Source organism: Oryctolagus cuniculus, chromosome 1, assembly GCF_964237555.1.
Source record: "Oryctolagus cuniculus chromosome 1, mOryCun1.1, whole genome shotgun sequence".
NCBI classification, from domain to species: domain Eukaryota; kingdom Metazoa; phylum Chordata; class Mammalia; order Lagomorpha; family Leporidae; genus Oryctolagus; species Oryctolagus cuniculus.
The window spans coordinates 29,711,414-29,725,883 of record NC_091432.1 but is presented as its reverse complement, the minus strand read 5'-3'; the positions used below and the strand labels follow the sequence as shown (position 1 = coordinate 29,725,883).

Genomic DNA, 14,470 nt, shown 5'->3' with positions numbered 1-14,470 from the left:
AAGCCATGTCTTGGACAAGGCTACTTTATTATCTCATTTAAAGGTGAGGGCACAGTTAGGGGGAGCTTCAGGAGAGGCTGACTCAGCAATTCAGTAGTGTCCCCAGGATGCCTGTTCTTTCCACATCTCTGCTTTGCCATCTTCTTGTGGCTTCCTTAGGCAGAAGGAAGGCTCCCACATGTGGTAAAGTCCATGGGGAAGAAAGAGACTGATTCTTCCTAGGGCTCTCTCCTTGGAGTGGCAAAATTTTTTCTGGAAGCCTCTTTCCCAGCAGAGTTTCCCCCACAGATCCACTATTTGACTCATTGGCCACTCCAGGTCACCAACCTACTTGGAAACCAGGCATTAGTAAAATGGGATTATCTGTAGGCTAATGAGATCTGTCTCCTGGTGTTCATACTGAAGGTGGGTCACTGTCCTGAGGAAGGGAGTTCCAGAGCAAAGCTGGGATTCTCTGTAGGAGGGAGAAGGGAGAGAAGATATAGCAAGTGGAGGAACAAATGTGTCCAGCATCAGGAGAGACTCAAGCTTACATTATCAAACCCTGGAGTCTCTGTTCCTGGCTGCTGCACTGCTCTGCATCTTGGTCAATATTCTGTCAATAGAAATTGATTATTGAGGGAGGAGCCAACAAACAACCCACATCCATCCCTTCTCTCTGCAGGTCCCTTTCCCTATGAAGAGATAGAGGCTTGATTGGGAGCAAATCATTAAAAGTGAAGTAGTTGACTTTTTAAAAATATCCCAATCTCAACAAGATGGTCACTATCTTGGGTATCTCTAGGCTTGGAGGCTGTCATTTCTCATTCCACTTGGGTTCCTTGAGAAAGGTCCCTTTGGGGTGCTCCCCTCTTGAGAATTTTTAGGACCGAATTGATGCATTTGATAGTATTTTTATTTTGTAGATTTATTTTTTATTTGCTTGAAAGACAGAGTTAGAGAGAAGGAGGGACAGAGACAGAGAGAGATCTTCCATCTGCTGGTTCACTTGGGTCTTGAACTGGTGCCCATATAGGATGACGGCATTGCAAGCAGAGGCTTAACTTGCTGCACCACAACACCTGCTCCTAGGACAGTATTTTAGATGTAAAGAATTTTGGAAAGATACGTTTGATCTCCCTTCTTGGGAAACATGCTCTTAGCTGACATGAGAGATTGGAGTATTTTTCAGCGAATCTTCACTCACCTTCTTCCACTTTGTGGCAGAGTGTACTTGGGGCATGGCCAGTGACTTGTTTTGGGAAATGGAATGTGAGTGAATATTACTGTAGGAGAGGTTTAAAGTAATTTTTATCCTCTTTGACTTGGCCTACTGCTCCTGTAACCACCAATAAAAGAGTCTGCCAAGGGTAGCCACTTCCTCCCTATGCCCCAGAACTGGCTGCATGGAAGAGACCCAAACTCAAAATGAAGCAGAGATTCCCTTGCCAGTCTGCAGACCTGTGGACAAGAAAAATAAGTGTGTGTTTTCCTAAGTTGCAAATCTTAATTTCCCAACAGCATTGCAGCTATAGTAACTCACACTGCTGATATTTTTGAGCATTTCTCAAAGGGTATTGATAATATAGACATGTAGGCCAAGCTGTGAAAACATGTTCCATCAAAGAAGCTCCTGGAATAACGAGTGTTGAGTATAACACAGGGAGGGAATGAACTAGAGATGTTTTGATGAGTTTCTTGAAATAGCTCAAATTCTAAGAACTTTCTATAAACTGTTCTCTGACCCATTATCACCAGAACAAACTTCATAGCTAGGCAATTGCTAAACCACGTGTTTCATCATCAGTACTCCAGTGTAGTATAATATAGAGGAAAGAGCACTGAACATGGTATGGTGCTGAACCACACTTGTGTCCTGCAGTTCAGCTCATGTCTAGTCTGTGACTTTGTGCAAGTCATTTGGTCTTGTTAGGTTCCGAAAACGCCCACCGCCGGAGGAACGACTCCAAGAGACTTTCTCTCATGCAACCAGCAAAGGGTTAAAGATTTATTGATCCAATATGTTGGGGGCTCTCTGAACATACAAGAACAGAGGAGCCTCGAGGAACTAAAGTATAGGGTTTATAAAGGCAAAAACCGCAAAATCGGGAGGGGGGAGAGAATACAGTTACTAAGCAGTTGCTAAAATCTTACAATCAGCAATTATGATCTTAAGACATAGACAAATCACATCTTCATTATTAGCCCAGGTAACCCAGGTGCAACCTTTCTACTTTTAAGCTTGAGCAATCATGCTAGGGGGTTTTTGTGCTCTGCCAAGGGTGATGTAGTGCACTGCTATTATCCGACTATTTGAGATAATAGTTTCAGACCAGAGTCTCACGGTGTGGGGGTTGCTTCCCCAGAATGGAGTCTCAAGTGCCCCAAAATGGAGTCCCTACTGTCAAGGGGCTACTTCAGTCTCTCTGAATTTCACCTTCTTCCTATACAAGTTGGAAGTGGCTACAATAAATAGGTACATATATGGTTTTCAAACTCTATTTTTCATGGGTGAGAGTTTTTCATAATCAATATATAGAGCTGATAACTAAATACCGAAATTAGTTTACATTTTTATTACTTCACACCAAATGTTTCACTTTTGGCAGACTCTTCCCAGTTTCCTCTTCAAGCCTTAGCGTTCCCTGCAGCCCAATGCAGCGAAACCTCTCTGCAAGTGTCAATGGCGGTGGTAGTGGTGACAGAGGAGGTGGCTATGTTTTCAAAGTCTCCCAAAAGGTCTCCTTGTCTTTCTTCCTCCTACAGCTCTCTCATTGACTATAGTCTAAAAGCCACGACTCAAGATTTTTTTATGTGTGTGTTTCAACACAGTTTTTTTTTTAAGGTTATTTATTTGAAAGGCACAGTTAGCAGAGAGAGAGAGAGAGAAAGAAAGAGAGAGAGATCTTTCATCTCATGGTTCACTCCCCAAATACTGCAGTGGCCAGGAGCCAGGAGCTTCATCCAGGTATCCCACATGGATGTAAGAGCCCAGGCACTTGGGCCATCTTCCACTACTTTCCCAGGCCATTAGCAGGGAACTGGATGGGAAGTAGAGCAGCCAGGACTTAAACCTGCACCCTATGGGGTGCTGGTGGCTTAACTTGCTGCACCACAACACCAGCCCCTCAGCACAGTTTTAAGCTAGGAGGGATGAGAGACTTGACTACACTCAACAAGGCAGCTGTAATTACAACACAATCACTTCTATAGATCTGTGCTATCCTCAAGTGTCTGTCCAATCATCCGTGATTATACCTGTAGTTATGTGGCAGTTCTTTGGCTCTGTGTCAGCACTGAGCAGAGCAATTTGACACCCTGACCTGAGAGTCTGCTTCATCCTCCCCAAGGAACACATCATCATTCTGTAACTTGACTTAAACATGGACTTCTTTATCCTCATATGAAGAAAATTGTACCCCAAATCATTCTGTCTGCAAAGACATTATCAGTTCACAAATCTGTCTGACAGCCCAATAATCTGTGTAATCAGCTCTTACAAAAGTCAATTTCACCTTTTGGTCATAATTTGGCAGCATGCCTCTAGAGGGCGCCTATGTGTCCAGTCCATTGCTTCAATTCCACTGCCTTGAGGATATTCCTTCTTTTAAACTTGCTCTCCACGACCTTGACCTTCTGAGCCAGTTCCACTTTAATAAGAATGAGGCACAGGCATTTGACGTAATAGTTAAGACACATGAATCAAACATTGGAATGCCTGGGTTCGAGTTCCAGCTGTAATTCCCCAATTCCAGCTTGCTGCTAATGAGCATCCTGGGAAGCAGCAGGTGATGACTCAAGTAGTTGGATCCCTGCCACTCACATGTGAGACCTGAATTGAATTCCCAGCTCCTGGCATCAGCCAGCCCAGCCCTGGCTGTTGTGTGCATTTGGAGAGTGAACCACCAGGCAGAAGATCTCCATCACTCTCTCTCCCTCTCCTTCTTTCTTTTCCAAATTAATAAAATAATAAGAACAGAAACTTGTGATCTGTGCTCCTGACCACAAATATTACCACTAAACTAGTAAAAACCAGTACTAAAATTTACTGAGCCTCTATAATGGGCTAGATTCTGTTCTGTGCACTATATATTGTGTACTCATAATGGTGAAGTGAATACTTGTTATTCCTGTTAGATAAATGAAGAAACTGGGGCTTAAAGAGGATGAATTAGCCCACATATCTAACAGAGCCAGGACTTAATGTAGGTTTATTCTGATTCAGGAGTCCATGCTCTTGGCCATGACCCTTCACTGCCTCCCAAGTGGGTGGCAGTCAAGAGCCTGCACAACAGATCCCAAACACTCTGACCTTAGCAGTCCTATTTGCAAGCACCTGTTTGGTGTGAAGCACATGTGCTGAGTGAGATGCAGTGAGCACTGCAATGATGAGCTGAGCAGATGGAGATGATGAGCTCTACCTCCAGGGTATCCACCCTCCCTTCTTCCGCTTTCTCTTTTTCAACTTATCTTTTTCCTTCTCCCTTTCCCAAAGTCTTGAAGAGAGATCCAAGAAGCATATGGAGGCAAAGCAACTATTTCAATCCATCCCTTCTATGTTTTCCTATCTCTAAATATTTTTCTAGATCTCTAGATATATATAAGCAGTGTATTTACATATTTCCCCAAATTGATATTCAGTGAAAAGTCCCCCTACCCATCATTCCATCCCCCATACACCTTGTTCTGGCTTCGAAACCCTAGTTTATTAGTATTTTCTTGTGGCTTTCTTTATGCACATACAAGAAACTATAAACGGGGTCTGAGCTGTAGTGTAGCAGGTTAAGTTGCCGTCTGCGGCACCAGTGTCCCATATGGGTGGCAGTTCGAGTCCTGGCTGCTTCACTTTGGATCCAGCTCCCTGCATTATTTCCTTCCCCATCCAAGCAGAGATGCATACCTGAAATTATGAAAATGTCGTATCAGTGCTATATTTGTCACTAAGAGGTGACAAATCTTTTACTAAGAATGGCTTAGCTAAGCAGCCACACCTTAGAATGAGAAGAGCATGAAATAAAATAAGAATTAGGAAACTGGAAATGCTCTTTGACTTGTCTTGACAATCTTGTCTTCCCTAAGCTCACTCATTGCATTCTCAAGATCACACCTCTTTCTGTTCTCCTTATTAATGCTGTTGTTGGTTTCCTTCCCTTGTCCCTTGGCACACTGATCTTGCTTTCAATGTCGAGATCTGCACTTTTTCACTTAAGGGCTTTCTCTGGCTACCTGTGTCCACTCAGCCCATGCACAAGGCAGGCTGGACAGGCTCACTAATTGACACCACCACTACCACCTCCCCAGCAGCCTTTAACCAATGACTGGCCAAAGCTCATAAAATTAACCCAATTCCATTGCTGCTCAGAAGGATAACCCCAAGGATCAAATATTTTAGTGTTTTCCAGCAGTATGAAGCCCACTGTGGCAACTTGCTTGATAAAGTAGCATCTACTGGCCTATCCTTGCCTACTGGTGCTTCTCACTTCCCTGATGGTGCTTCCTTCATGTTCTAGATTATCTACTGGACTGGAATCCTTGGCTGAAGGCCTTCTTGGCACTAAATATTTTCATAAGAAATAAGTTCTTAAGATGGAGTTCTAGAAGTTGGCTCATTTGCTAGCTAGATGGCAATGAGGACAAATTGCTGGTGGCAAGTGAGAAGTTTTGAATTCCTAATATGCTGTGCATCATTCAAGATCTATGGATAATGAACTACAGTGGGGTAGAAGTAGAAGGACATGTACTGGCTCAGACAATATTCAGCTTTGGAGAGACAGAGGAATAGCAGTAATTTTAAGGACTGTTGATCAATGGTTAAATGCTATACAAGCATTGAGGGAAGAAAGTGGTTCAGACTATGGGATCTGAAGCCAGACTGCCTGAGCTATCACCTGTTGCCTCCCAGGGGTGCATTAGCAGGAATCTGGAATCAGAGGTAGAGCCAGGACTTGAATCCAGGTACTATGATATGGGATATGGGTGCCCCAAACAGCATCTTAACCACTGTACCAAATGTTCTCCACTAATTCAGGGAAGAATGGAATTGAAAGATAAATTTATTTTGGGTCAAGAAAGTTTTTCTGAAGTTCATACATAGGTTTTTCATGACATGAATTTTTCATGAATAGCTTGAAAATCCTTTATATGCCTGAGTTTCAAATTTTTTTGTTTCAAATAAACTTATTTTCTAAAAATTGTTTTTATTTATTTGAAAGGTAGAGTGACACACAGAGATAGGGAGTGACAGAGACAGAGAGATCGTCCATCTGCTCATTCATACCCTACATGCCTGCAATGTTCAGGGCTGGGTCAGGCCAAAGTCAGGAACTAAGAGCTCCATCTAGATCTTCAACACAGGTGACAGGATTCCAAATATTTGGGCCAGCATCCATTGCCTTCCCACATGCATTATCAGGGAGCAGGATCGGAAGTGGAGCAGCCTGGACTCCAACTGATATGGGATGCCGTTTTCACAAGTGGTGGTTTAACCTGCTATGCCATAAGACTAGCCCCAGTAAACTTACTTTTTAATTCCATTTCCATGAACATTTGGAAAAACCCTGGTAGAACCAAGTGTACATTTCCCCAGCCTAGGCAATGCCCCCTTTCTGACTTACAGACTGATACAGCAGCTGCACCTCTGCTCCAGCGTCTAAGGGCCCAGTGTGGGCCTCTCCAGGGGAGCTGCTCTGCTGGCAGACATGTCCTCCTGAAATCCAGAGGCCACACCAGATGTTCGTGTGCAGCTGTGCTTGCAGAGTGCCCTATCCGTGTTTATTCCCTGTGTAATTGCCAAGTAAATGGCTTAATGTCATTGTGAAAATGACTATAAAAGTTAATGATTCTTCTAACAGAAAAACCCTCCTCCCACCTCCAATTGCACCAAATGGTTAGTTCTCAGTCTTCTTTCTGCCTCAAGGAGAGAGGAAACGGACCAGATCAAACCTGATCACATAGCTTACTTGGAGTTCCATTTGTGATGACTTACTCTTGCTTGGAGCAGGAAAAAGAAAAGCAGTTATCAGTCATATTATTGGAGGTTTCTTTTTTGGAAAAAAAGATGTGTTTTATTTACTTGAAAAGCAGAGTGTCAGAGAAAGAGGGAGAGACAGATTTTTCCATCCACTGGTTCACTTCCCAAATGGCTGCAACAGCTAGGGCTTGGATGAAGGCATGAACTCCGTCTGAGACTCTCAAGTGGATGGCAGGGGTCCAGGCACTTGGACCATCTTCCGCTTCTTACGTGCATTAGTAGGGAGCTGGATCGGATATGGAGCAGCTGGGACATGAACACTTGTACTCCAATGTGAGATGCTAGTGTCTCAAGTGGTGCCAACCAGCTACACTACAACACCAGCCTCTATTGGGGATTTTTTTTTTTTTTTTACAGGCAGAGTGGACAGTGAGAGAGAGAGACAGAGAGAAAGGTCTTCCTTTTGCCGTTGGTTCACCTTCCAATGGCCGCCACGGCCGGCGCACTGCGGCCGGCGCACTGCGCTGATCCGATGGCAGGAGCCAGGTACTTATCCTGGTCTCCCATGGGGTGCAGGGCCCAAGGGCTTGGGCCATCCTCCACTGCACTCCCGGGCCACAGCAGAGAGCTGGCCTGGAAGAGGAGCAACCAGGACAGAATCCGGTGCCCCGACCGGGACTAGAACCCGGTGTGCCAGCGCCGCAAGGCGGAGGATTAGCCTAGTGAGCCGCGGCGCCGGCCTTCTATTGGGGATTTCTTAATCTTGATACTCTTATGTGCTTTACTTTGCTTCAAGAAAAAAGTTTTAAGTTACACCAATATTCAAGATTCAAAGAGTTAAATATGTTTCAAATTTTAAAAAAGGTTTTAAAAATCCCCAATTTCAAGTCTCAGCTGTGCTTCTTAATAGGAGTTGGGTGGTCTTATCACAATTATTTAGCCTTTTTTCAGTTCATCATGTGTAAAATGGTGACCACAGTAGCTACATTGGGTTGTTGTGAGTGTTCGAGGAGTTAATGTGGGTAAAGCACCTGTTTCATAGTAAGGAGTATAGAAGTTGAGACTCAAATACCCTGTCCTGGGTCTTTTTCTTGGTTAGTGCCTGGTACTAAAGAATATTTAATTCCATGGAATCATGTGGTTGGCAAGAAGGGATTGAAATAAATTCCCTGAAAATTATTTATGTAACATGGATAGGAAGTCAGCTAGTCCCTTGGGCTTGGGTGCCTCTACCCTCATAAGCAATCTATGTTTGCCTTGCAGATCTTGGGTAACTCAGTGAGTTACCCTAAGAGAATCTTTGTACACATCAGCGGTCCAGGTGGACAGCAATCACAATATTGTGGTGAAGTCTAGGAAAGGGATAAGGGTACATATACTACACACACATGCACACACACACATATACACGTGCAAATGCACCCACCAACCAACTTTGACATCTCCCAGGGTTTCTCTTCCCCAAAGTCCCAATTGGCTGTGCTTTCAGGGCTTCCCTTGATGCCCTTTCCCTCACACTGATTGCCAGTCTTGTTCTCTCTCTCTCTGCCTCTTGGGAACTTCAAATTCCTTATTCTTTTTTGTTGGCAGAGCTGTTTGGCCCAGTCTCGGCTCTGACCTGCAGTCTTACCCCATCAGACACATCATGGCTCCACGCCTACAACTTAATTCATGGGTGCATGAAGATGGTGCTTTCCCGACTTCCTGATTTTCCTGCTTTCCTAGGTCTGAGTACATTGCAGACAGGCAGATTTCTGTTTCCCAATCAAAGACCTGCTCTGTTTACTAAACCTGTGACCTTGGGCAACCTATTTTACCTCGCTGGGTCTCAGGTTACTCATCTGAAAAATAAAGATAAGGAGAGAATTGTTGTGGTTGTTGGGAAGATGAATTGAAATCATGTCCACAAAACATGTCTAGTGGGATTGCAATTGATGCTTGTGAACAAATGTCCTAATCCCTAATATAAATGGGACTTGTCTCAATATAAAATGGGCTCTCATAACTTTTTGATGATGTGTGGATATAAGAGATTATGAAGCACATAGAAGAACAAATAGAGCTATGTAGATATGTAGATGATGTTGGGAATTCTTTTTAAAAAATTTTTTTTTAAATTTATTTGAAAGGCAAAGTTACAGAGACAGAGAAAGAGAGAGAGAGGTCTTCATCCGCTGGTTCACTCCCCAAATGGCTGCAATGGCTGGAACTGTGCTGATCTGAAGCCAGGATCCTGGAGCTTCTTCCGGGTCTCCCATGCGGGTTCATATGGGCTGCTGGCACTTCAGGCGACAGCTTTTACTTGCTACACCACAGTGCCGGCCCCAGGAACTGTTGCAATTTATTTAATCACTTTGCACATTACTTTCTTTCTTTGTAATATAGAGATATTGATATTTATTTATGGCAATTGGGAAGATTAAATGATAGTGCACTCTAATTTAAAAGTTTAGAAAATCTTAGCTATTACTATTAAAAACTTAAGCCTTGAATTGAACTGTTAGGATAGAAAAGTATATTTGACTCTTTTACTGGTATAAGATTCAAGTTGGTGAAGTCTTGATGAAATCAGGAAACCCCCATGTTATTTTATTGAAGGCTTTAATGAAGACAGAGATTATTTAATCTTAGCTGCTAGTTTGGGCTTTGAGAAGTTTTTAAGTCATTCCAGAATCCATAAACTTACTAATAGTTCTTTCTTTATATTTGGTTTAGGAAATCTCAACTTCTTTTTTGGGCTGTTAGCTTTGGAGTGGTTTCCCTTCATCAGCTACACATTAAGAATTAATTCAGGTATGAGCTAATAGCCTTGTCTTCCTGCCCAGCATTCCCTTTGATTCTGTGTCAGTTTTAAACAATTGGCCATATTCCACAAGCAACTAGTTATAAAAATAGAACATGTGTTAGGATCAAATAAAGTTTGCAATAAATTTAATGTAACATTGTACAGAATATGCCAAATCAAGAGTGTGCTGCATGGCAATTAGACATAAATGCAGTTCACATAGATGGCTATAGCTGCCTGGCTCCAACCAGGTTCTTCTAGGATTAGCTGCCAGAGGAAGGAGCAGACTGCAGATTTGGAACCCCTTGGAATTCTCCAGAACCCAGAGCTTCTAAATACTGCTCTGGAGAGAGGGACTAAGTGACCAGAAACTTGTGGTTCAGGACCAAGATCTGACAAGATCAACTTCCTTCTGGTCTTTATCAGGCATTAAACTGCTAAGAAGGTTTATTATTCTAGGCCAGGGATCAGCAGACTTTTCTGTAAAGGGCCAGATAGTTAATATTTTAGGCACTGAGGGTCATGTGGTCTGTGTTGCAATGATTCAACCTTGCCTTTGTAGGGCAAAAGCAGCCACAGATGATACACAGACCTAGGGCCCTTGATGTGCTCCCATCAACCCCTGGGGAAACAGGGTCAGTTGGACTAGACTCATGGGCAGCAATTTGCTGACTCCTGGCCTAGACAAAGATTCTGAAGAGAAATCTGGAGAGAGAAGAAGAAAACCCAAACCTTACTTCTAGAAGGAACAGGCAAGCATCTGCATTGATAGATGAAACAGGGGCAGGGGACACTGGGGCACAGGGAAACGTCAGTCTTTTTTCTGCCTTTACTTCCAGGGCTCGCCTATCTGAATGAAGGCAAGAAGCTGCAGAAGTATTACAGAAAGGATATGAGCATGGAAACTGTGGAGCCTGAGGTTAGGTTTAAACTCCAGCTCTTTGCTGAATTAGCTATGTGACCTTGGGCAAGTGATTGTAGCTCTCTGAGCTCATTTGTTAAATTGGGTTGACAGCACCTGTCTCATGAGAGTTATGAGGATCAAGTGAACTTTGTTATGTTTAGCAAACACTGAATGGTAGAGACAGTACATCTGTATACTATACTTTATGGACAATTCAGGGAAGGTTCAAGGCCTTGGGGGTATTTATCAGCTTTCATTCAGACTTTAGAAGGCAACTCCCCATAAATTGGGGCTGTGTTCATTATTTTTTTTTCTGGTGGAGGTGCTGGGTAGTGAACTGTGTTCATTATTGTATGACTACTTCTCTATTGTGTGTAGGATTGGAATCATTGGTCTAGGTTTTGCACGTTGAACTTTAGGTTGCTTATGATCAGCAGATGTTAGCCTATTTAGTAGCTGCTAAGCTGTAACTATTTTCATTTCCATGAGCAGAGTTAGGAGACATCTGTTGGTTCTCTTTCTGATTTCTGGTGGTTTTAATTGGCATCTTCCTAGTGACTAAGATTGTGCACTTACTTAAGTGTATTAGCAATTTGGATGTCCTCTTCTGGGAAGTGTCTGTTCAAGTGTTAAATTTTCTTACTGATTTATAGAAGTCCTGTATATAAGCTGGATATAAGAATTTTAGCTGTTATAGGTGTTAGCTGGTAAACAGAAATCCCTGGGCTTTAATATAGATCTACTTATCTTTCTTTGCTTTACTTAAAATTTTTTAATTTTTTTAAAGATTTATTTATTTGAAAGTCAGAGTTACACACACACACACACAGAGAGAGAGAGAGAGAGAGGGAGAGAGAGAGGGATACAGAGAGGTCTTCCATCCTATGGTTCACTCCCCAGTTGGTCGTAATGGCTGGACCTGCACCGATCCAAAGCCAGGAGCCAGGAGCTTCCTCCGGAGCTCCCACATGGGTGCAGGGGCCCAAGGACTTGGACCATCCTCCACTGCTTTCCCAGGCCATAGCAGAGAGCTGGATCGGAAGTGGAGCAACTGGGACTTGAACCAGTGCCCATATGGGATGCTGGCGCTTCAGGCCAGGGCATTAACCTGCTGTGCCACAGTGCCGGCCCCTTAAATTTTTTATTTATTTTTATTGTTTCAAATCCAAAGAGATGGAGAGATCTCAGACAGAGATCTCAGAGTGAACCATTTGGTGGTTCACTCCTTAAGTGCCCATAACAGCCAAGCTGAAACCAGGAGCCCAGAACTCAATCACATGGATGGAAGGGACCCAAGCACATGTGCCATCACTGGCTACCTCTCAGGGTGAACATTAATAAGAAGCAGTATCCAAAAGTAAATTAGCCGGGACTCGAACCAGGCACTCTGCTATAGGATGCAGGCATCCCAAATGGCAACTTAATTGCTGTGCCAAACAACTACCCTGGTTATTTATTCAAGTCAATGATATAAATAAATGGTTAGGTACTATTTATACCACATAATACACTAGATGAGAGCCATGGGATTAATTGGCTAATTTCCATCCAACCTTTGATTTGTTGAATGCATAGACCCCTGCCATTCTCATTGGATTTGTTTTCAGCACATCTGAGAAGGATGCATGCATAGAGTTACTGTCAGTTGTGAATCATGTACACTGTGTGTGATACAGCTTAATAAATTTGTTTATCTAACATCTAACTAAAAGTGAAGGTGATTGGTAAAGAAGAAAAAAGTGAGGGGAAATTTTGGAATGCATAAGCCTGCAGCAAGACAGAATTTCATGGGAGAGAGAAATTGGTATGATGAGCTGGGGGTTAGAGCAGCTATGGAGTAAGCCAGGGAAAGGTCCTGGATATGTGGAGAGGTGCACAGGAATTGAGGAGGGGCAGGATCACAGGATAAATAAAAGGGAAAACAGATGAGAGAAGGCAGAAAAGAAGGTTTATACTATAAAGCAAACACCAGAGGCTCAAATTTCACAAAAGAAGATGATCATGGGTGCTTGGCCTAATCAGACCTGGGTTCCCATGACTTTTCCCATTTTTTTTTTTTTTTTTTTTTTACTAGTAAGGGGCTAATAGTCTACATCACACTTCAAAGCTTTTCTGATAATAGAGGTATTTAATAGCCAACATTTTTCCCTCTCCTGCTGGGGAATAAAATGGATTATTAACTCCTGAACAGGTACTTATGAAATACAGGGAATAAAGGAAATTGCAGAAGCAAGCAGTGTGAATAATATATATCCTATGCCAAGAGAACTGAGCTAGTCCAGTTACTCCTTATCTTAAAGGGTTCTGCTTAGATCGGATTGGGAGGTTCCTCACATCAGATGAAACTCTTGTTTACAAGTCACTGAAAACATACTTTGAAGGCTTCAGTAATAGAAGGAACCTTGTAACTCACATAACTGAGAAGTGTGGAGTAGGTGTTGGCCTCTATTGAGGATTTTTTTCTGGCAGTTCAAATGTCATCAAAGATTGAAACTTTCTCTATATCCTTATTCTGCTGTATTATTACCAACTTCATACTTTGTCCACAGACGTATGTCCCCCTTCCCTGGTAGCTCCCAACTCCCTGCTCATGACAGCAAAACAGCTGAAGCAGTTGTAGCCATCATTCCCCATCATCTACAGGAAGAAAAGGAATCTCTCCTAGTATCTCCTAATATCTCCTGCTGAAGACTTGGAATTCACAACTTCCTAGTGGTCCAAGTTAGGTCATGTGACAATACTTTATCCAATCATATGGCTAAAAGTCTAAGCTAGGCTGACTGTATTAGAAAATCAAAATCCAACATGGAGTCAGCCCAATCCCTACTGCGTAGTTGAAAATGAGGCAGAAGTGAATTCTCCAATAAAAGGAAGAGTTAAGATGCTGAAGAGGGGCCACCGCCACAGCTCACTAGGCTAATCCTTCACCTGTGGCGCCAGCACCCCAGGTTCTAGTCCCTGTTGGAGCGCCAGATTCTGTCCTGGTTGCTCCTCTTCCAGGCCAGCTCTCTGCTGTGGCCCAGGAAGGAGTGGAAGATGGCCCAAGTGCTTGGGCCCTGCACCCGCATGGGAGACCAGGAGGAAGCACCTGGCTCCTGGCTTCCGATTGGCGCTGTGCGCCAGCCGAGGTCCCAAGGTCCCAAACAATTGCCTTTATATCTAGCAAGGAGACTTGGATTGTCAGGGCAGGTTCAGATACCAAGATCAACTGCATGATTTAAGAGCCAAAGGCTACCAATGTGCAGCTTCCTAAGATAACTACTAGATCAGGTAACCTGGCTGGATTGTGATTCTAATGGCTAATAGTCAAGTTCGTTAGACTTTCAGAGTCTCCAATTCCTTCTCTGTCTAGGGTGAAAATAATTCCAGACCTCTTGCTATTGGAGGAGTGAATAATATTTTAAGAAAGTCTTTGGCCAGCGCCGTGGCTCACCTGGCTAATTCTCCACCTGCGGCGCCGGCACCCCGGGTTCTAGTCCCAGTTGGGGTGCCAGGCACTAGTCCTGGTTGCTCCTCTTCCAGTCCAGCTCTCTGCTGTGGCCCGGCAAGGCAGTGGAGGATGGCCTAAATGCTTGGGCCCTGCACCCGCATGGGAGACCAGGAAGAAGCACCTGGCTCGGATCGGCACAGCGTGCCGGCCATAGTGGCCATTTTGGGGGGTGAACCAACGGAAAAGGAAGACCTTTCTCTCTGTCTCTCTCTCTCTTACTGTAAAAAAAAAAAAAAAAAAAAAAAAAAGGCTTCGAATAATCAAAACGATGTGAATGTTAACATAGGATGTGTGGTACCAGTATATTTTGTCAATGCAAAAGAACATGTTAATGCAATCATT

General features: G+C 43.4%; 1 protein-coding gene across 6 annotated transcripts in view; it reads left to right on the top strand.

Moving 5' to 3' along the window:
* PRR5L (proline rich 5 like) overlaps positions 1-14,470 on the top strand; it is a 203,472-nt gene that overhangs the window by 12,694 nt on the left and 176,308 nt on the right. For 2 of the 6 annotated variants that reach the window (XM_070071462.1, XM_051852381.2), the window contains exons 2-3: positions 9,665-9,742; positions 10,574-10,653. The exons of the other annotated variants lie outside the window; for them this stretch is intronic. The gene's annotated coding sequence lies outside the window, so the exon portion shown is untranslated. The remainder of the gene's footprint in view (positions 1-9,664; positions 9,743-10,573; positions 10,654-14,470) is intronic. 6 annotated transcript variants of the gene reach the window in all.